Below are 24304 nucleotides of genomic sequence, written 5' to 3' on the forward strand. Positions count from 1 at the left end.
CACTGACTGCTCTTCCAGAGGTCCTGAGTTCAGTTCCCAGCAACCACATGGTGGCTCACAACCATCTGTAATGAGATTTGGTGCCCTCTTCTGGCCTGCAGTCATACATGCTATATACATAATAAATAAATAAATATTTAAAAAAAGCAAGTATGTAACTTATAAAAAAAAAAAGCAATAGGCTCAAGGTAATATAAAAAAAAGAAAAAAAGAAAAAAGAAATACAGGATTAAAAAGCCCACCACTCTAAATGTATCTTACCCTGGCTTCAACGAACTGAATTTAGAAAACTTTTCTGGCTGTTGGCTTTTCTGACCTAACTGGCTAATCACATAGACCTGAGAAAATAAAATGTCAGCATGGCCCATCACTCCCAAATCACTGCCCCATTCTTCCTCCACATACTAACACATAACACTCCCATAGATCATTAACTGCAATCTTTGACCCTGCCAGTAGCCCTGATCCAAGGCTGGGACATCAAGTCAATGCCTCAGCATCAAAAAAGGATGTCACAGACCCTGTGTGTACACCTGCTCTAAGATGCCACAGCACCAAGTGTTTAAACAAATACTTCAACTATCAATGCTTAAAGTTGTGGCAATCACTTCAGCTACCTTCTTTTTTTTTTTTTTAACACAGTCTTGAAGCTTGACAATCATGAACATTTTTTTCACGCCAGAAACAGCCAGATCAACACACCTTGTTTATAAACCAAACAAACAAAACTAGCACCCACTGTCTTTGCCCAGGGAATTTCCAGATAGAATTCTTCCCCACCCACAAATAGTTTTGTCTAACTTGCTCTTTTACTTGCTTCAGGCTTACCACAGCTGCAAATTCTGAAAAATCACTAACTTTTCTATATTAAGTTCATACTTGCAAAAGGCAGAACAAAACAGCCAGAGACAGTCTTGTAGACTCTTGGGAACCCTGTTCTGCAAAACTGTCACTATGGCTAGGTAAGAAAATGGTGGTCAGGCCAATGCCTGACAGAGGACAGAGACACCTGCCATATCTGGCCTCAAAATCAGGCTAGCCTAGAGAAGTACCCAAAAGCACAGCTTCCAGTAAACTGCAGAAGGCAAAGGTTCCCAGGTCAGGTCCTACCAGCTCTCAAACTGCTAGTTTTCCCCAGTAGAAGATGCTATGTAGCTTCTAAGGAACCAACAATAGCACAGACCTACAAAAGTACCCAGTAGAGCTGGGGCGGTGGTGGCGCACGCCTTTAATCCCAGCACTCAGGAGGCAGAGCCAAGCAGATCTCTGTGAGGCCAGCCTGGACTACAGAGTGAGTTCCAGGAAAGGTGCAAAGCTACATAGAGAAACCCTGTCTTGAAAAACTAAAAAAATAAATAAATAAATAAATAAATAAATAAATAAATAAATAAATAAATAAATAAATAAATAAATAAAAACCAAAGGGGGGCGGGCAGTATAGGCACCTCTATACCAAGCAAGACCCAGAACACTGTTATGGCTTAACTCTAAAACATCCCCCAAAGGCTCCCTGTGTTAGATGGCTAGCTGCCAGCTGATGGGTATAAGGAAGTGACTGGATCAGGAGGGCTCAGACCTGACCAACAATTAACACACTGATAATTCATAATGTGATGGTATGACTGGGAGGCAGTACAGACAGGAGGTGGGTCTGTTTAGAGGATGTGCTTTGGATGGCTAGATCATGCTCCTGGATATGTGCTCTGCTGCTCCTTTCCTGCAGTGACATCTACCTTCCTATCAGTCTGCAGAGCACTAGGACCAAGGGAACACAGATTGAGACTTCTGAAGCTGTGCGTCAACTCTTTCTCACTTTAGTTTTCGCGGGAATTTGACTAATGTGAACATCCAACTGCTTTCTTCCTTATAGTTCTGTTTTGTTACTTAGGTTTTTTTTTTTTTTTTTTGGGGGGGGGGTGTTATTTGTTTTTGGAGACAGGGTTTCTCTGTGTAGCCCTGGCCGTCCTGGAACTCACTCTATAGACCAGACTTATCTTGAACTCAGATCTGCCTTCCTCTGCTTCTGAAGTGCCAGGATTAAAGTACCACCGCCTGGTAGCTTCGTTGAAGTTCAAAAACCCTCTAGCTGCTATTAGGCAAACTAGATTTACACCCAGGTTAACATTAAAAAGAAAAACAATTAAATTAAAAAAAAAATCACTGAAGGCAGTCTTAGCACAAAGGGAAAAGATCTGCACTTTAGTAATTAAAAACCTAATCATGAATTTTAGAATCCAAAAATTAAAAACTCAAGTGTGCCTTTAATCTCAGCACTGAGCTCAGGAGGTGGAGAAAGATGAATCTGAATTTGAGGTCCACTAGATTCACATAATGAATTCCAGCAGGCCAGCCAGGGCTACACAGTGAGACGGCCTCAAAACAAAAAACAAAGCTACTTCAAGGCAAAAGGGATAAAGGAATGATAAATACAAGAGATTTGTCCTATCAAAAAGATACAGCTGTGATTTACATAGCTCCAATTAGTTTGTAGCAGCAAGTACAAAGCAGTTTTTAGTGGTGCCCCTAATCTGTTGAGGCATGGAGATGTGTATGCTGTTTCCTTCTTCCAAATCATCCTGGAATCTTCCCGATGTCTAAGCTGGCTCACTGTGAGACATGGATGGAGACTCTTACCATGCCCAGCTTAATTCTTTGGGTATTTCATCGATATTCCTCACTGAATCTTTAATTGGCTTTGGGATGTAGTACTGGGCTCAAATCTAGGGTTTTGTATATGGCAGGCAAGCACTCTACTGCTAAACTACATCCTTAGCCCTATTTTATTTTGATTTTGAAACACAGTCTTGCTAATTTACCCAGACTGGCCTAGAATTTGTGACCTTCCTACCGTGGCCTCCTATTTCAGCCTAAGTATTTAGTCTAAGTGTGCATCAACAAGCCTGCTTCAGCTGACTTTTAGGTGCAGCACACGGGTATCCCACAAATTCTTATATATATGTTTCTACGTTTTTGAGAAAGAACTAAAGGTAGGAAGCTGGGTCTGATGGTGCATGGCTACAATTCTGGCACTCGGGAGATGAAGGTGGAAGCATGAGAATCTCTTCAGGGCCATCCTCTGCTATATATCAAGTATTGGAGCCAACCAGGGCTACATGTGACCAGTCTTTTTATAAAAGAAAAAAAAAAGAAAAGAACAAACATGCTTCTTCAGAGCTGATTTTCTTGCCAAAGAAGCAGGCTGCACACAGACTCCTGCCAGCCTTAGAGCACTCACTATCTGCTACCTTCAACAAACACTCTGGAGGAACCAGACTCCTCTGAAACACAGAACTAAACAGTCACCAGTTACTAAAAGATCAGACAAGAGGAGAGCCTTTTTTTAAAACTAAGTTCCTTCTATAAATTGATAATCCACAGATACCTCAAAAAGTCAGGTGAGACCTCCGCAGAGGACACACACAGAAGAGCCAAGCAGCAGCAGTTCTCCAGTACACACACATCTGAGCCCAATTCCGCCCTTCTAGGTGGACAATAGTCCATTCTGTGAAGTCAAGCCAGAGCTAACTCAAAGAAGGCAAGTATTTGAGTTTGCAAACCTACTTCTCACATTACCTCTAACTCATCCAGGGATCTAAAGCATAATTTGCTCTTATAGACTGATTAATTATCAAATAGTTGCTTGGTTTCTCTGTGCTGTCTGATGTTTTCAGGTGTCTGAGCCCAAGGTCTCCTATATACTATGTAAAGGTTACACCGCTGAGTTATACTTTTTGCCCCGACACAAATAACAAGCCTCCAAACTCCACAGAATCTACAACAGCACTCAACTAGAATTCATATGCACCTGTATTCATCAGTTTCTCACGGCTCATGTCCCACCTGTGTGATGTCACAGTACAAGCACAGAGGCTAGGCACAAACCCTCTGAAGATTATACATATCTACTTTATTTAATATACATGAGAGAGTTGATATTAAATCATTTCTTAAAAGTACAAGGTATCTGGGAGGTGGTAGCACATTCCTTTAATCCCAGCACTCAGGAGACAGAGGCAGGTGGATCTCTGTGAGTTCAAGGCCAGGGCAGCCAGGGCCATACAGAGAAACCCTGTATCAAAAGAATGAAAACAAAAGGGGGGGGAGGGAGGGAGGGAAGGAAAGGGAAGGGAAGGGAAGGGAAAGGGAAGGGGAAGAAGAAGGGGAAGGGGAAGAAGAAGGGGAAGAGGAAGGGGAAGAGGAAGGAAAGAGGAAGGGGAAGAAGGGGAAGGGGAAAGGAAAGGGGAAAGGGGAAGGAGGGGAAGGGGAAAGGGAAGGAGGGGAAGGAGGGGAAAGGGGAAGGAGGGGAAGGAGGGAAGGAGGGGAAGGGGAAGGGAAGGGGAAGGAAAGGGGAAGAAGGGAAGGGGAAAAAGGGAAGGGGAAGGGGAAGAAGGAAAGGGAAGGGGGAAGGGGAAGAAGGGAAGGGGAAGAAGGGAAGGGAAGAGGGGAAGGGGAAGAAGGGAAGGGAAAAAGGGAAGGGGAAAAGGGAAGGGGAAGGGAAGAAGGAAAGGGAAGAGGGGAAGGGAAGAAGGGAAGGGGAAAAAGGGAAGGGGAAAAAGGGAAGGGGAAGGGGAAGAAGGGAAGGGGAAGAAGGGAAAGGGAAGAGGGGAAGGGGAAGGGAAAGAAGGGAGGGGGAAGGGGAAGGAAGGGAAGGGAAGGGACGAAGGACAAGGACAAGGAAAGGAAACAAGTAGTCCCTACCTCACAGAACTTCTGGAATGGCTGTCTTCTGGTATAGGCAGACAAGGCTAAGTGATCACCAAGGATTCCAACACTCCAGACAGCAGAGTGATAGTGGGCACAAGAACATACGGAAACAGCAAGTTTTCTAGCCAGGATTTGTTTTTATATATCCAAGTCTGGCCTCAGAACCTCATTCTAAGTAAATACAGAGTAAGAGCAGCTACAACAATAATCAACAGCATGAACAGAGAAAACTTGGGCAAACGACAAAGAACACCAGGCCAATCTTGCTCTCCACCTCCTGCCTGTGGAGCAGATGTCAGCTGCTCAGCTACTGCTCCACTGCCATGCCCACCTGCCTGACACCTTGCTCCCTGACATGATGGTCATGGATTCAACCACTGAAACTGTAAGCAAGCCCCCAATCAAATGCTTTCTTTTATCAGTTGCCTTGGTCATGGCTTCTCTTCACAGCAACAGAACAGTAACATAAAATGAGACCCTGCCTCTCAAAATCAAACAAACACCCCCTCCCCTTTGTTTTGGATGACGAGTCTTCCTTCCACCTCTCCACCACAGCACAGCCCTTCCCTAGGGCAGCAGCCATAGTCCCTTGTGCCACTAAGATTTTGTATCCCGAACCCAAATACCTGAAGCTACTGCCTAAGCCAGCTTTCTCGTTAGTTATTCTAAACCTCACAGGGCCACTGTTAAAATAGACTGAAAGCAACAGATCAGCCATTCGTCTGGTGCCTGTACAGACTAAGTGCTCCACTACTTGTTCCAAAGACTGGCTCACCCTGCACTCAACAGCCACAACGAGGAATATTATGTTCTGGATGTGACATAAGGTTGGCATGAGACCCAAGATACTCTTAGCAACCCTGCTGAACAGCTAATGTCTCCTATGTAACACTAAGAACTGAGATCCACAGCAAGAGGCAGAGTCGGACTTGAAGCCCAGTTCCCTAAGTAAACTTGCTAGAGCCACCACTGATAGCACATGGGTCCAGCAGCTCACAACTGCTATAGCATCCGTTAAGTAGGTTGGTTTTTTTCCTAAACTGGTCACTTACCTGTGTAGATCTCAGCCTCCTAAATGCTGCTTCCTCAAGAAACCTACCCAATGGGGTCCTCCATTATCCAACTCCCTTTTCCATAAAATTATCAGAACAGTCATAGCAGTGGTCAGATCTGAAATGTTCAGATCATCTAATGATGACACAGAGAAAGCATAAGTGAGACACATAATACTAGCACCTACCTCAGGAAGAACTGTATCCTCACATGCATGTTACCATACATGTACAAACACACATACATAATAAATATATACATGAATAATAAAAATCAAGGACTGGACATCTACTGATTTTGATTGCTGTTATCCCAGAGCTCTGTAATCCCAGAGCTCAATGGCTAAATAAGACACAAGGATCATCTGTTGAGGCTGGCCTGAGTATCGCAGTGGGTAGTGAATATAGTTGAGTCATCTTTAAAATGAAAAAAAATTAGACTCATGAAACATCTGTATTCGACAACACCACAATTAACTATCTCTTGTTAAGAGATCAAGCCCAGCCAGGCGGCGGCGGCGGCGCATGCCTTTAATCCCCGCGCTCGGGAGGCAGAGGCAGTCGGATCTCTGTGAGTTCCAGGCCAGTCTGGTCTACAAGAGTGAGATCTAGGACAGGCACCAAAACTACACAAAGAAACCCTGTCTCAGAAAACCAAGAAAAAAAAAAAGAGAGAGAGAGATCAAGCCCAAAGAGCCACATGTGCTAAGCAAGCACTCTACCACTAAGATAAACTCTCAGTCTCTGTTAAATAAACAAAATAAAAAATAAAATTTATTTTTTTTAGAAGTCTCAGCAAATGAAAACATATATCATAGGTGTTATTCTATATGCTATTCCAACTAAAAGAAACTTGGTAGACTAAAGCAAAAAGATCACTTGAGCTAAGAACTAAAAATGAGGCTAAATAATAGAAACCTGCCTCAAAATACAAACAAAAAGTAAAAAAGAGATGCAAGGTTCACTGTGGAAAGGGTATAAAATACAAGGCTGGAGCAAGATGCTTGAAATCTTGTTGCATCAAAAAGCATTCAAGAAATAATGAAGACATTCAGTCAAGGACAGGGACCTACCAGAAGTTCCTACTGGCCAAATCTGGGATAATCTGAACGTCAAAATGAATGCCAAACCCCATGCTGGGAGTTTGATTCCTGGGACCCAAAAGGTCAAAGTAGAAAACCAATCCTGACAAGTTATAATTTGGCCTCTACATGGCCCTCACCCCAAATAAATAAAATAAAAACTTTTAAACAAACATATCCCTGACAGGAACATGCATCACTACGTTATTGAAATGATTATAAGGAAACCAATAAATGTAAAATAGGACATGAAAAATTCTTCCTTTAAATAAGATGACACACACACAGTCTTTAAAAAAACAAAGAAAAAAAAGGCAGGTAGTGGTGGTGCAAATCTTTTTTTGTTTTGTTTTGTTTTGTTTTTCGAGACAGGGTTTCTCTGTGTGGTTTTGGTGCCTGTCCTGGAACTCACTCTGTAGACCAGGCTGGCCTCGAACTCACAGAGATTCGCCTGGCTCTGCCTCCCGAGTGCTGGGATTAAAGCTGTGGGCCACTGTTTACACAGAGAAACCCTGTCTCAAAAAGAAAAGAAAGAATATATAAACAAGCAAATGACGCTTGTTCTAGCCAAAAGAAATGAGAGTTGGAAGCATCTAGAAGCATCCACAGATACTGAAGCTGAGGATCAAGGTCTCACAAAGAATAGGATGTTACATAGTTTCCAATGTCCCTCACCCCACAGTATTTATTAAGCACTATGAATAGAAAACAACAACTTTACAAAGGAAAAAACTTCAAGGTATCTCCTCAATCAGAGCTGATTGGGATAACCTAGCACCTTCTGTGTTACTAAAGATGTTACTGAACAAACTAAGACTAATTATGAACTGTAATTAGGTAACAGTGTTAAACTAATGTTTAACACTGTTATTAGGTAACAATGTTAAAACAACGTTAATTTCCTGATGTTACCTGGACATGGTGGCTCACGCCTATAACTCCAAAACTTTGGAAGGCTGAGATAGGAAAATCCCAAGCTAAAGGCCAACCAGGGCTAAAGAGCAAGTTTTGAGGTCAGCCTGGCTACACAGCATGACCTTGTCTCAAAAATAAGTAACAGGCTGGAGAAGTGAATTAGGGGTTAAGTGCACTTGACACCCTTCCAGAAGACCAAATTCAGTTCCCAGTACCTATGTGAGTAGGCTCAAAAATGTGGGCAACTCCAGCTCCAGGATCCATCTGGCCTCCATGAGCACCTGAACACATATCTCACACATCTCTCTCCATCTCTCCATATCTCTCTCTCTCTCTCTCTCTCTCTCTCTCTCTCTCTCTCTCTCACACACACACACACACACACACACACACACACACACATAAATTTTTTGGTCTTTCGAGACAGGGTTTGTGTAGTTTTGGTGCCTGTCCTGGATCTCACTCTGTAGACCAGGCTGGCATGGAACTCAGAGATCCACCTGGCTCTGCCTCCCAAGTGCTAGGATTAAAGGCGTGTGCAAAAAATAACTAATCTAGGTATATAGATACATGTCTGTAATAGCAACACATAGGAGGCTGAGACAGGGCTGAGATAAAAAACAACGCCCTGTCCAAAAACTATTTAAAAATTATTATTTCCTAACTTCGACTGCTATGTGCAGCTAACAGAAAAAAACTATTCTCATTCTTAGAAAATATACAATTAAGTACTTAGGAATAAAGAGGCATGTCTCCTAATTACTCTCAAGTGATTCAGGGAAAAATGCACAGATAGAAAAGAGAGAATGGGCCAGGCGGTGGTGGCGCATGCCTTTAACCCCAGCACTTGTGGGGCAGAGGCTCGGAGGATCTCTGAGTTTGAGGCCAGCCTGGGCTACAAAGTGAATTCTAGAACAGCCAGGGAAATGCCATCTCGAGAAGAAGGAAAAATCAAAACAAAACAGTTTTCCTTTCTAAGACCCAGGAAGGGCTAGGTTTCTGCAGTTGGTCTCCACATTTAAAGGGCAGGCTCCACACATAACAAATACATCTCTTTTCTGCATCAGTTTTTGAGACAAGGTCCCAGGTTGGCCTCAAATGCTCAGCAATCCTTTTGCCTGAATGTTCCATGTACTGAGATTACAAGCGAACAAAATCAAACCAGCTCTTTTTATTTTTGTTTGTTTTAGTTTTTTGAAAGTTTTACTACGTAGACCAGGCTGGTCTCAAACTCAGAGATCTCTGCCCCTGAGTCCTGGTATTAAAGACATATGCCACCTTGCCTGGCTTTTACTATCATTCTCAAAACTCAGCCATACACTTCCTAACTCTTCCTTTCCATGTGTGAATGCACTGCACACAAAAACCCAGCTAATTTCACTTCCTCCTTGCTCCAGCAGTATGCACCCCTACGTCCAATGTTTATCCTGCACATGTTTTTTTCAAGAGTCATCTCTCATACACATTCCTGCATTCTTCTATAAACAAATCTGAAGATAAAAATCCTAGCTGTAGGACTGACAGATTCCGACAGATCTTTCCATTCATATTCCAACCTAAGGGTTTAAGTTACTTTCCCCTTACTTTTACTGATATTGAGTTATCGTCAAACACTTCACTAATAATTTGAACAGAAAAAGGCGAGGAAATGAAGCAAGTTGAATAGCTTGAGAAAGAAGTTGGCCCTTCTCACATGCTTGATTAAAGAGCATGAAGGTATCAAGCACCATAAATTCAGGCTGGGAGTAATGGGTCTGAAATAGTTATGAGACTATGGGAGGGTGAGTTCCCAGACAACTAGTGAATCAAAACACGGAATTGTTTTTCTAGCCAAACTTGATTACCTTGAAGGAAAATTCCTATGGAGAATTATGAGCTGATTAATTACTCCAAACAGTAACATTTCTGTGGTGCACTTTGCTTCCCTGTGTTGTATCCTCCAAGCCAGCCTGAGAAACTGAGCCACCTTGTAGCCCAACCCCCAGAACAACTCCAGGCTCAGTGAGTGAGAAACAGGCGCAGGAGAGAAAAGCCAGAGACTGCTTCTGAGCCTTCACATCTACTCTTCATACTGTAGGCTCACTGCTCTACAAAACAGTCCCCTTCATTAAAGCCTATTTCCAAACTCTAAGTCTGGTGTGTACTGTCCTCCAAATGACAGGCAAGCTCTACAAGAATGTGAGAAGACGCTGGGCGTGGTAACTCGGGAGGCAGAGCCAGATGGATCTCTGTGAGTTTGAGGCCAGCCTGGTCTACAGAGTGAGATCCAGGACAGGCACCAAAACTATACAGAGAAACCCTGTCTCGAAAAACAAAGTAAGTAAATAAATAAATAAAATAAAATCAATTACTACTAGGTTACACAGATCGGTAAAACATCATTTATGAATAGATTTTTCAAAGCCTATAGAATGAAATAACAGCCTAGGCTGGTTTGGTTTTTGTTTTGTTTTGTTTTGTTTTGCTGTTGTTGGGTATTTTGTGGGTTTTCTTTCTTTCTTTCTTTCTTTCTTTTTTTTTTTTTAATAAATTGAGAGTTGGAGAGGAGCTGCTATCTACAGCTTCCCACCTGAGATAAGGGCAGGGTCTCTCCTCCTAGGAGCAATAAGCCAGAGAACACCAGCACCTGACTCCTGCCTTTGATATGGTTCTGACCTAATCAAATTAAGGTGATTCAGTTTCAACACAGAAGATTCATCACCTCACTACTGCTGCTGACAGCCTAACACCGACTCCTACATACAAAGGGCTAATCAGCAGTACCCAGCAGCCTCTCCAGCCCTTTTTCCAGCACTGCCCACATCTCCCTGACTGAAATTGTTTACATTCTTCTCCCTGAAGGACAGCACTCAGAAAACTAAGTGCTGAGAATGTACCAAAGCAGTAAAGAACTCCATCAAGACCTATAACAGGCAGGTAGTCTAGCTCCACTAAATAAGGGAGCACCTAGTCTAAAGTGTAGAGGTGTAGCTCAGTGGTAGAACATGTGCTTAGCACATACATAAATCCATGAGATCAATCCACTCTATCACCAATAAAAAAAAAAGAAGCCAGGCAAGGTAACACATGCCTTCAATCCTAGCACTTGGGAAGCAGAGGCCAGCAGATCTCTGTGAGTTTGAGTCCAGACCAGTCTACAAAGCAAGTTCACAGCCACCCAGGGCTATATAATGAGAACCTGTCTCAAAAGACAAAAAAACTAAAAACAACCTCAGGCTTACACTACTATAATATACATTAAATCTGAATTATGTAAGTAGCCAGGCAGTGGTGTCACAAGCCTTTAATCCCAGCACCTGGGAGGCAGAAGCAGGCAGATCTCTGAATTCGAGGCCAATCTGGTCTACAAAGTGAGTTCCAGGATAGCAAGGACTAAACAGAGTGACTCGGTCTTGAAAAACAAATAAATAAATAAAAATTTTGTGTGTGTGTATGTGTGTGTGTGTATACACATGTCTATATATGTATTTATGTATGTATGTATGTATGTATGTGTGTGTATATATACATACACACATATACACAAATGTAAGTGGCTGCCAAGATAGATCAGCATACACAAACATACATACAATAAATAAAAAACTTTTTCATTATTTAAGTGTAAAATAAATGAAACTGTGAATTAACTGTAAAATACAGATAGCATAGATACATGCTAGGTGTCCAGCCTGTGAGGCAAGTTTCTATACTCAGACCAGCAAGTAAAGCCACGATCATCTTCCCACAGAGACTGCCCACCTAGTTGAGGGAGCAGATGTAAGCAGACACTGAATTCTAACTGTTCTCCCTTCTCTTCCTTACAGCTAAAACCATCTCCTATATGAAGAAACAGGAAAACCCTCTAAAATAGCCTTGAAACTCAGAAAAAGCTTATAAAATGAAAATCTTTAAAGTAACTTTTAAAACATAAAGAATGGTTCCTCATTTTATAGAGGGGGATACATAGGCTTCCATAGTCCCCCAAGTGGTGAGCACCTGAGTAGTAAGAACCCATATTCTAATCCTCAAACTCTGTCCACTCAGACTCTTAAACAAAAGGAAAAAGGGAGAAAAGACGGCCAAAGAGATGAGGTCAGAGGCAGAAAAGAACAATCAGGGGATCTGACAGTTAAGGGGAGAAGAGAACAAGAAGAAGAAAAGGGGCAGGGCTGAGAAGGGGGAAGTGAATCAACCACAAAAAGCATCCAGAATTTTCCTCTTGCAAGCTGGGCGTGGTGGCTCCTGCCTTTAATCCCAGGGCTCAGGAGGCAGAGACAGGCAGATCTCTGTGAGTTCAAGGATAACCTGGTCTACAAAACAAGTTCCAGGACAGCCAGGATTGATTGTTACACAGAGAAACCCTGAAAAAAAAAAAAAAAACACCCCCTCCAAAAAACAGAAAAACCCAGAATAAATAAATCTAAAAATATTTTAAGTAAATTAATAATTAGTTAAATAAAATAAAATTTAAAAAAATTGGGGGGGGCCCAGCTAGGTAGGGTAAAGGTGTTTGACACCAAGCTTGACAACTTCACCTTGATCCCCCAGCACCCACATGATGGAAAATAAAACAACTTCTACAAGCTATCCTCTGACCTCTACACACCTACCTCGTACACAAACATACACACACACATAAATGTCAGAAAAAAAAATAATTTTAAAAATACTTGCAACTAGCCACAGTAGCCCACACCAATAACTCCCAACATGTGAGAGAACAAAGCAGGAAGATTCTGTGTTTGGGCCAACTTGGTCTACAACAGAAACAATGTCTCCAAAAACAACTCTTAACACTTAAAGTGGATGAAGCAGGAGGATTGTGGGCTCAAACCCAGCCTGGGGTACATAGTGAGATTCTGTTTCCAAACAGAAAATTATTTATAAAATATAAAATAATCTTAATCCAGTCACCCACCCTGGAGCACTGTATCTTTAGGGGAAATGAACATACGACATATACTGTGATTCCAGAAGCAGACAGAAGCCATCTACCCTTCCCTCCCCCGGGAGTATTGGCTTCAGTCAGATGGATGACCTGTATTGTGCTTCAGATTCTGTGGAAAAGGAGTATGCTAAAAGATGTGGGAAGAGGAAGAGGTTGGAGAAACCAAACTTGAGTCCTCTGGAAAAGCAGCAAACTCGCTGACTCTCGCTTGCGCACCCCACCCCACCCCACCCCCCACCCCCGTGTTTTGTTTTTGAGACAGGGTTTCTCTGTGTAACAGCCCTGACCATTCTAGAACTCACTTTGTAGACCAGGCTGACCTCCAACGCACAGAGATCCACCTGCTCTGCCTCCTGAGCGCTGGGATTAAAGTTCTGCACCACCACCGCCCAGCTGCAACAAGCTCTCTTAACCACTGAGCCACCTCTCGAGGCCCTACTTGTTTCCTTTTTCTTCAAAACTTTATTGGCCCAGGTGGTGGAGCATGCCTTTAATTCCAGCACTTGGGAGCCAGAGGCAGGCAGATCTCAGTGAGTTTGAGGATAGCCTGGTCTACAAAGCAAGTTCTACGACAGCCAGGACTATTACACAGAGAAACCCAACCAAACAAACAAATAAAACTTATTTATTATTTATTTTAGGGCTGATGTGCTAGCATATACCTTTATTACCAGCACTCAGGAAACAGAGGTAGACGGAGCTCTGTAAGTTCTAGGCAAGACTGGTCTATATATTAAGTTCCAGGGCAGCCAGGGCTACACAGAGAAACTCCATCTTGAAAAACCAAAAATAAAAAATAAAAATTTAAAAACAAAACAAACAACAACAAAAACCAACAGATTTATGTGTGTGAGTGTTTGCCTGCATGTATATGCATGTGTGCCACAGGCATGCTTACTGCTAAGGAAGGTCAAAAAAGGGCTTTGGGTCCCCTGGAACTGAGTTACAGATGGCTGTAAACCATCATCTGGGTGCTGGGAATCCAACCCAGGTCCTCTGTAAAAGCAGTAACTCTTCTTAAGCACTGAATCATCTCTCCATCTCCCAATCTACAGCTTTCATTAGATATCTCACAATTTATACAAAATAAAAAGGGGCAGATAACAAGTACCAATTATCAGAAAGATGCAGGCATCATTCAGATCACGCTACTGAGTGAGTTCCAGGACAGCCAAGGCTATGTAGGAAAACCCTGTCTTAGAAAACAAACAAATAGCAACAACAACAACAACAAAAAGAAGTCAAAGGCCTTGCCTAAAGTCACATTAGGGAGGATCTTAGGGTCTATCTGGAAGATTTCTTCCTCAAGCCCAGGTCTCGACTGTTGAGGGCACTGCTATCACTGTCCAACACAATGATGCTCATGCCATTAAATCCTGCCTGTCCTGCCCAACAGCAGCAGCCCTCACCGGGTAGGCAGACCTAATCTCTGAGGAGTCATGACTCAACACCACAGTCTCACCAAGCCCTAGATAGACTTCTCCCTTAAAAACTTCCCTTGTAACAAGTGCCAGCGTTTGCAAACTTAGCTCCCATGGTACATATGTTTTATTCCTTCACTTGGCAAAAATGATATGGTGCTTTTAATCCTGTAACAGAGGAAGAAACAATATTCTGCTCAGGCAGAGGATAAAACAGGTTGAGTTGGATAGAACAGCCTGGGGGTGTTATCTCATTGTTTAAACACTTGCCTAGTATTGTACAAAAGGGAGGAAAGGAATGAAGAGGACACTAGAGAGGCAGAGGAGAGATACCAGGAAAGACAGACTGGAGTCTTTTACTCACAAGATCAAGAAGGAATTCCAGGACCATTCCAAAGCCTCACCAGGTATCTGCAATCACAGAGCAAAGCCTTCACCCTCTTCCTCTGCCCCCTATCCTACATGCTCAGATACCCTTCACAGAACCCAATAAAGTACAATAGGTCACACATCTAACTCTCTATGAACCCAATAATCCTGAAGAAAGACAGAGACAGAGAAAACCTCATACAATTTCCCCAGGGACACAGTGGCCCAGGGTCAGGAACAGAAGTTACTAAGGTAAGTTGATCTCAGAGAAAAACATCCATAACCAGAACAAACCTGGTTTTTGGGTTTTGTTTTTTTGCTGCTGTTGCTGCTTTTTGTTTTTTTTTTTTTGAGACAGGGTTGCTCTGGGTAACAGCCATGGCAGCCCTAGAACTTACTTTGTAGACCAGGATAGCCTTGAACTCACAGAGACTCACCTGTCTCTGCCTCCCGAGTACTGGGATTAAAAGTGTGTGCCATCATGCCCAGCACAAATCTGTTTTTTAAAGAAAACTACGATGGTGCATGCCTTTCGTCCCAGCACTCAGGAGGCAGAGCCAGGAGGATTTCAGTGAGTTCGAGCCCAGCCCGGTCTACAGAGCAAGTTCCAGGACAGGCACCAAAACTACATGGAGAAACCCTGTCTCGAAAAACAACAACAAAATCTGGGGCTAAGGGTGTACCTCAGTGGTAGGGTACATACTTAATTAACATGTACACAGTTCTGGGTTCAATTTCCCTCCAACATCAAACCAGAAAAGAAAAGTTTCTGTTCAAGGCCTCTTGCCTTCTTCCATATCTAGAGAACCATAATCTAGCATTTAACATCTTCAGTGAGTTTTAGCATCAATAAAAATCAAAATAATCAAATAAATAGATTTAAATGTGCAACTTCATCCACAAATAAGTCAATCCTATGTGTTATGGTTGGGGGAGGGCCCAACCTCCTGTGATTACACACTCAGCCACCCTGGGAAGCAGCAGACCTACTTCTCCAAGCTTCAGATCTGCTACAAAGCTCAGGCCCACTAGGGCTTCACAAGAATGTTTATCAAGAAGCAGGGTGTGGTGGCGCATGCCTTTGATCCCACAACTCAGAAGACAGAGACAAGTGGATCTCTGTGAGTTCTAAGTCAGCCTGGTCTACATAGTGTATTCCAGGACAGCCAGGGCTACGTAGAGACCCTGTCTCAACAAAACAAAAAGGGAATGTTTATCAAGATACCTGGGGCTTGAAATGTAATAACAGTGGTAGCACTTTTTGCTTGACATGGGCAAGGCCCTGGATCTGAATCCTCAGTATCTCAAAAACAAAAATTAGAACATGGCATAAACTTTAATTTAAAAAAAAAAAAAAAAAAAAAAAAACTGGAGAGTGGTGATGCACGTTTTTAATCCCAGCACTCAGGAGGCAGAGGCAGGTAGATCTCTGTGAGTTCGAGGCCAGCCTGGTCTACAGAGTGAGTTCCAGGACAGCCACAGCTATACAGAGAAATACTGTATTGAAAAACAAAAACAAACAAACAACAACAAAAAAAAAAACATGGCATAAATTAAGTGTGATGTTATACTTGAAGGCAGGAGGCTTTCAAGTTCAAGGCCAGCCTGTATTACAAAGACAGACCCTATCCCCCCACACACAAAAAAAAGAAAGCACAACAAAATATCCAAGTGCCGAGCCAGAGCCAAAGTATAAGCATCCTCTTCCAGAACCCTCCACAGCAACACAGCATGGAGAAACAAGCCTAGCCCCACAACACCCTGTTACTACAGCAGCCCAGACACAGAGGCCACAGAGCGGCGACACTGAAGGAGGGCACAGCCCACAATAGACCCTATTATCCCTGGAACCCCATGACAGGATGGAAGAGGGTAGGCCAGGACATTCCTCCACCCCCACACACCACAGAGGGAAAGGGCACTGGCAGCCTGGGGCACTAGGGGCCTAAACAGGAAGCAAGCCATTTTCTTCTTCAGCTGTTAAGATCAGAGAGAACCCCCTCCTCTTAATGCCCAAATAGAAGGAAAAGAATACAAGTTACCCGGCAAGCCCTGTCTGTTCAAGAATGACAATGAGACAGAACAATCAACTCCTCTAAAGATTTCCTCCTGTCCCAAGGATTTCAGTCATTTTCTCCTTTTTTTTTGAGTCAGAGTATCATGTAACCTAGCCCAATCAAACTATGACAGAAATCAGAGCTTCAGATCGGCTGCAGGTCTACACAGACTGGCCTCCTCAGTGCTGCAGGTCTACACAGACTGGCCTCCTCAGTGTCGCAGGTCTACACGGACTGGCCTACTCAGTGCTATATACAGGTCTACACGGACTGGCCTACTCAGTGCTACATACAGGTCTACACGGGACTGGCCTACTCAGTGCTGCATGCAGGTCTACACGAACTGGCATCCTCACTAAGTGCTGCATGCAGGTCTATACTGTTTAACCTACTGGCAAAATCTTGTTATCTTCTGCAGGTAAGCAGACGAAACAGCTGGGAGCATTAAACCTAGTGCAGGAAAGGGTGAGACAGAAATCCTACTGTTATGTTTGTGACTTTAATGAATTCTATTTTTAGATCTTTAATAAAGAGCTTCTCTTATTCTCTCCTACCAAATTTTCCCATTCAGGCAATTCAATCTTTCCAACCCCGCTCAAAGATCTAAAAATATAAGACACTTACAATCTACTTTATTTTTCCCTATCCAGAACCTAGCCCTGCTCAAGAGGTGCTCAGTAGGCTTGACTCTACTATAAAACACAGTATTTAGCAAGGCTACCTGAGCAAGTGGCATATTTGATGCAAAGCTAATATCCCAGCTCCAGGAGGAGACTATACACAGACACAGAATATACACTATCATACATAGTGATGAAAAGGATGTTTTATGTAAATATTCCATAGTAGATTAGTGTCCAAAAAATAATGTCCAAGGCTCTAATTAATATCCAAATTTTAAAAATGCCATTTAGAATTTGATTATTTTCATAAAGGCAGTGGTGGCACACACCTTTAATCCCAGCTCTCAAGAGGCAGAGGCAAGTGTATCTCTGTAAATTCAAGGCCATTCTGATCTACAGAACTAGTTCCAGGACAGTCAGGGTTACAAAGAGAAACCCTGTCTTGAAAAACAGGGAAATAAATAAATAAATAATAAATAAATAAACAAACAAGAATTTGACTATTTCCTACATTTTTCTTGACAAAATTTTGCTGGAGACCAGGGGTGAAGACTGGCCTGAAATCCTAGAATCTCAAGATTTACTCTATTTTTAATAACTTGTATGGGGAGGGATTTATGCACATAAGTGCACATGCCTTTGAAGGCTAAAGGTATTGGATCCATTGGAACTGGAATTATAAGTGGTTCTGAGCTGCCTGATGTGGGTGCTCGGAATCAAACTGTCTTCTGGAAAATCAGTATAAATTCTTACCTATTGAGTCATTTCTCCAGCCCTTGTAATCCCAGAATCCGGAAGAGCAAGGTAAGTTAAGTTACAGGTCGCCTGGGCTGTAGAGAGACTTGGAAGCTAGACCTGGGAACTTACCAAGATCCTGTCTCAAAATATAATTTAAAGAGGCTGGGCAGCCCAGTGGTAAATCGCTTGCCTAGCATGCTCAAGCCCTGGGCTCAGTCCCCAGTAATACACGTGCAAACTAGCTGGAGAACCGATCAGCCTTAGAGAATAATGCGAGTTAATTAAGAGAGGTATTTATGACAACCGATGCAGAACTTCATTTCTACCACAGAAAATTACAATCATTTTCATTGTTTTTTGTTTCTTAATTTTAATTTTATGTGTAAGGGTGTTTTGCCTGCATGTATGTCTGTATACCACATGCATTCCTGGTGCCTGCGGAGGCCATGAGTTGGATCCTCTAGAACTGAAGTTCTGGATAGTTGTAGGCAACTGTGTGAATGATAAAAACCAAACCTGGATGTTCTGAAAGAGCAGCATGTACTCTTAACTGCCGAGCCATTTTTCCAGCACCCCCCACTTTGGAATCTTCTTAAGCAATCCCCTATGTACCCTTGGGATGCCTGAGGGAGAGATTACCAGGGATAAAACAGAAGATAACCAGAACACTTGCAAAATCAAAGGAGTAATGTCTTCAAACCTCATTATTTTGAAAGCCATACTATGTATACTAACCTAAGAAAATTAACTTTTTTTGTTTTGTTTTTCAAGATAGGGTTTCTCTGTGTAGCCCTGACTGCCCTAGAACTCATTCTATAGACCAGAATGGCCTCAAACTCAAGAGACCCACCTGTGTCTGCCTCCTGAGTACTGGGATTAAAGAAAGGCATTCATAACCACTGCCCAACAAAAATTCTTTAAAAATTTCAGGACTGGGCTGGAGACACAGCTCAGAGGTTAAGAGTACTGGCTGCTCTTCCAGAGAACCAATTCCCAGCAATCACATGGTGGTTCACAACCACCTATAGTAAGACCTGGTGCCCTCTTCTGGAGTGCAGGGACACATGCAGACAGAACATTGTATACATAATAAATAAATAAATCTTTAAAAAAAAAATTTTTTTTTTTCAGGACCAATGTGATGGTACACTCCTTTAATCCTAAAGTTTGAGAGTTTCAGGCCAGCAAAGTCTATACAGAGTTCTAACCCACCCAGGGCTCATTGAGACCCTGTCTCATAATAAAAAAGAAATAAACCAAAAAAAATCAATTGTTCCAAAACATATATACCAATCAGTAAAAAGAATTCTGTAAGGGGAGTTTGGTGTCCACATTTAGGTACAAAACAACATCAGTAGCAATGAAGAGAAAATGCCAAAAAAGGCAACCAAACTGGGCACTGGCCACTGCTTCTCTGAACATGACACACACCCTTTCCGAGTGTTTCACGTGCCCTTGAGCTCTCCTCTAACTCCCCAAGGGCTGTGACTGTCTCAAAAAAAGAAAAAAAAGAAAGAAATCTGTGGCAGCACATACCCTTAAAGATGGGGGGAGCATTTGGACTTGTTCTACAAAACTTACAAACCCTTGGGCCCTTGGACCAGCCCTGGATAAAGGCCCCTACCAACACTCCTGAAGACCTGAGTTTGATTCCCCAGGACCCACATGGTGAGAGGAGAGTGCAGCTCAGGGGAAGAGTGCTGCTTGCCTGGCACTTGAGACCCTTGGCTCCACCCAGAGCCACTGAATGAATAAAGGTGCTGTGTGACAGAGCCCTCTCCCCACTGCGGCTGCCTTCAAAAGGAAGGACTGGTCAGTCCTGTTGACAAGAAGCTCACTCTCCTTCCTCTCTCCTCTGCAGAATTTTTTCTTTTCAAGTGTCTTACCTCACCTTCCAGTGCCAGGCAGCTTTGAAAGCTTTATCTTCCTGGAGAGCAGAGGCCCTGCCAGAACAGAAAAGAAGAATACTGGTGAGCACCCAAACTGAAATAGAATTACACCATACTAACCACACTTTAGTCTGCTGCCCATCTCACCCATTAGTCACCCTGCTGGTCAGAAGACCACTGTAAGGAAATGAAATGTTTTATGCAGTCCATTCAAGACCAAAACTTATGAAGTTTCAGATAGCAAAGATGTAAAATTAATTCCAACATCTATTTTTTTCTTTGTAGGTGTACAGTGCAGATAGATGTTGGGGGAAGCGCTGTGTTCTGCTGTGCTGTGCTGTGTGCATGTGGAGCCAGTCAGCTTGCCTTGTTTTTGGAGACAGGATCTTTCACTCAAACCTGGGGCCTGACAGTTATTCTAGGTTATCCACCTGTCTCTCCCTTCTGGACAATAGGATTTGTAAAGCCCTTACCACCATAACCAGCTGTTGATGGAGGCCAGGGATCAAACTCGGGCATCACGCTTATACAGCAAGTACTTTATTAACTGAGCAACCTCCCCAGTCCTTACGCTTTGTTTTGATTTTCTGAAACAGCATCTCATGTTGCCCAGATCACTCTTGAACTCAAATCCTCCTGCCTCCACCTTCCAAGGGCTGAGATTATAAGTGTGTGCCACCATTCCCAGTTTTGTTTTGTTTTTCTCAGTGACCCCACCCCACTTTGACTTTTTGAGACAAGGTCTTTCTATGTATCCCTGGCTAGCCTGGAATTCTCTATGTAGACCAGGCTGGTCTTGAACACACATAGATCTGCCTGTCTCTGCCTCCCAAGATCGAAGATGTACACCACCATGCTTAGCTCTGAGTTTTTTGAAACAGGTTCTCATATAACCCAGGCTGGCCTCTAACTCAGCTACGTAGCTGAGGCTGGCCTTAAACTTCTAATCCTAATGCCTCCACCTCGCAAGTGTTGGGAATATTTTGGACAGCAGTGTTCATTTTTCATTTAGGGTTTCTTTTTTTCCTATTTTTATATTTATTTATGTATATGAATGTTTGCCTGCATGTATGTATATATGTATGTACACTGTATGTGTGTCTGGTGTCAGCAAAGGTCAGAAGGATCAGATCCCCTAGAACTAAAAAGTTATGAATGACTGAGCCACCATGTGGCTTCTGGGAGCCTAACTAGGATCTTCTGCAAGAACAGTAAGCGCATGCTGCCATCTCAGCTCCATCGTTTTGATGATGTGTGCATGCACATCTGTGTCTAAGACTCAAGTTGGCATCATCCCTGGTTTATGTAGTCCTGGGGATCGAACCCAGGGCTTTATGCATGCCTAGCAATAAGAATTCTCCAAACTGGGCTACATCATCAACCTCCCTATGATTATTTTAAAAACCATGATTTTAGTGGGAATGATCTTCTGGATACTTTCCTTTTTCTTCTTCCTTTTTTTGGGGGATTGTTTCTGAACAAGGTCTTAGTTGGTAACCTAGGGTAACCTGAAATTCACTAAGTAGCTCAGGTTTGTCTTAAACTTTAGGGCAATTCTCCTACTTTAGCCTTCTCAGTACTGAGGTTACAGGCTTGAGCAACTACACCTGACTGAGATTTGTTTTTGTTTCTTAAGTTGTTTGTTTGGTTGGTTGGTTGGTTGGTTTTTCGAGACAGGATTTCTCTGTGTAGCTCTGTAGACCAGGCTGGCCTCGAACTCACAAAGATCCACCTGCCTCTGTCTCCCGAGAGCTAGGATTAAAGGTGTGCACCACCACCGCCCGGCTATTTTTATTTTTTATATTTATTTTTATTTATATTTATGTGTATAGGTGTTTTGCTTTGTTATGTGTATGGGTGAATTACATATATATATAAAACTTGTCTGTTCCCAAGTTTGTAGTACTCATGAAGGCTAGAAGGCGGCAATGGATCCTATAGAACTGGAGTTCTAAATGGTTGTTAGCTGCCATGTGAATGCTAGAAACTGATCCTGGCTTCCCCAGTGTTCTTAACGATTGAGCCATCTTTCTAGTCTCTTCAGTTGAGCTTGGGTTTGCTGCTATTTGGATAGGGTCTCACTACATAGTCCTGACTGGCCTGAAACTTTCTATGTAAACCATGCTGGCTTAGAATTCTCAGGGATCCACCTACCTCTGCCTCCAAAGTGCTAGGATTAAAAGCATGTGCCTACTTCTGGCTCCAGTTGAGCTATTTCTTTAAATAAGGTTTACTCTGTTTTGCTGGTGGTGGCACATGCCTTTAATCCCAGCAGTTAGGAGGCAGAGGCAAGTGGATTTCTGTGAGTTCGAGGCCACCTTCATCTACAAAGCAAGTTCCAGGACAGCCAGAGCTGTTACACAGAGAAACCCTGTCTCTAAAACAAAAAAGGGGAGGGGGTTTACATTTGCTTGGGAAGGAGATACCACAGTTTATGTGGAGGTCAGAGGACAATTTGTGGGAGTCAGTTCTTTCCTTCCACCACGTGGGTCTTTGGGGATAAACTTAGGTTGTCCGGTTTGACGGCAAGTATCTAACTGCTGAATCATTTCACAGACCTTTTCAGCTATACCTTCTTAGTCTAATTGTTCTTAAAGTATTGATTCTGTCCAAGCTGGAAATGGAGCTGTTTGCTGAGTGCTTACTGAACATGTACGAGCCCCAAGGTTTGATCCCCAGCACTTATGAACTGAGTGTGGCAGTGCACACTGCAATCCTAGCACTTGGGAGATGCAAGCAAGAGGATCAGGAGTTGAAGGTCACCTTCTGTTATTTAGCAAGTTTGGTCTTCCAACAGTGAGTTTGAGGTCAGCCTGGGATATATGATCCTGATTCATTCATAGATAGATAGACAGACATCCTGAGATACACAACCCTGACTCATTCATAGATAGATAGACAGATAGATAGCCTGGGATACACGATCCCGACTCCTTCATTCATAGACAGATAGATAGACAGACAGACAGACAGACAGACAGCCTGGGATACACGACCTTGACTCATTCATAGATAGATAGATAGATAGCCTGAGATACATGACCCTGACTCATTCATAGATAGATAGATAGATAGATAGATAGATAGATAGATAGATAGACAGACAGGCAGGCAGGCAGGCAGGCATATATGCATATATATTTGTTTATGTGTATATGTATCTAGGATAAAAATATAAATCAGTGGTAAGGTATCTGCAGAATAAAGAACTGACTCCACAAAGTTGTCCTCTGGCCTCCATGCATGCCATGACATATGCATGCCCCTACAAACACATCATACACACACACAATTTAAAAATAGACACACGGGGGCTGGGGAGATAGCTAAGGGGTTAAGAGCACTGGCTGCTTTTCCAGAGGACCCAGTTTCAATTCCCAGCACCCACACTGCAGTTCATAACTGTAACTCCAGTTCCAGGGGAACTGACACCCTCACACACATACATGTAGGCAAAACACCAATGCACATAAAAATAAATATTTTAAAAAATATATGCACACGTATGTATACATATGCATAAAAATTTAAATCAAAATTCCACCATATTAGCACACGCCTATCATCCTAGCACTAGAAAAGCAAAGGTAGAAAGCCAGGCCTACACAGTGAGTTCCAGACCAGCCAGGAATACAAACAAACAAAAAAACAAATAAAAGAAAATGTGAGTCAGATGAAGTCACTCTATTGCTCAAGTTTTGTACAAACTGACTTCACAGAATGACTGTCATCATTGCTATCTGTAGTTCCTAAGCCTGGGCCACTGCAGCCCATCCATCTCGCCACCCAAGGCCCAAATCAAAAAAAAAAAAAAAGAAAGAAAGAAAAAAATTGCTTAGTTATCAAACCCAAGCAACAGAAAAATAGGAAACACTATTCATTAAAGCTAAATTAGGCCCTCTAGCTAGTGCAATTTTGTAAACTACTCTAAATCTCTATTTATAGAAACTGCTATTTGAGCAGTATTAGTAGTGATCAGAGTCAAAGAGATGGACGGTTAGTGGAAGAGTGAGCATGTGACTCTGTGGAGAACTGCTTGTTTTGTTCCACTGGCTACCTGGGGATCTTCACTGGTTGGCTTTGGTTTTGGTGGGACATTGTCTACATTTTGAGACAGTGCCTTACTATGTAGCACAGGCTGCCTCTAATTTCAGTCTCAGCCTGAGAGCTGGAATTACAGTACCATTACACCAACCTAGGAAGACTGCTTGAATACCCTAAAGTGACATGACAGCAGGACCATCACCTTACTCCCAGCCTGCAGTGTTGACGATGTAACAGGAGCAAAGAGAGTAAAAGGATCCAATGAGAAAGGCTGAGCTGGGTATAGTGGCACACGCCTCTAATCCCAGCACTAGGGAGGCGGAGGCAGAGGCGGGTGGCTCTCTATGAGTTCAAGGCCAACCCAGTCTACAGAACAAGTTCCAGGACAGCCAGGGTTACAAAGTGAGACCATCTCAAAAACACAAACAAACAAACAAACAAACAAACATCTTAGAGCTGAGTGTGGTGGCGCACACCTTT

General features: G+C 42.8%; 1 protein-coding gene across 8 annotated transcripts in view; it reads right to left on the reverse strand.

Moving 5' to 3' along the window:
* Dag1 (dystroglycan 1) overlaps window positions 1-24304 on the reverse strand; it is a 67132-nt gene that overhangs the window by 33995 nt on the left and 8833 nt on the right. For 3 of the 8 annotated variants that reach the window (XM_028886991.2, XM_028886989.2, XM_028886988.2), the window contains exon 2: window positions 19783-19834. The exons of 2 other annotated variants lie outside the window; for them this stretch is intronic. The gene's annotated coding sequence lies outside the window, so the exon portion shown is untranslated. Of the gene's footprint in view, window positions 1-19777; window positions 19835-24304 lie in introns of all 8 variants that reach the window. 3 more of the 8 variants (XM_028886987.2, XM_028886985.2, XM_028886986.2) reach the window with 1 other exon arrangement.

Source organism: Peromyscus leucopus, chromosome 7 (assembly GCF_004664715.2).
Source record: "Peromyscus leucopus breed LL Stock chromosome 7, UCI_PerLeu_2.1, whole genome shotgun sequence".
NCBI classification, from domain to species: Eukaryota; Metazoa; Chordata; class Mammalia; order Rodentia; family Cricetidae; genus Peromyscus; species Peromyscus leucopus.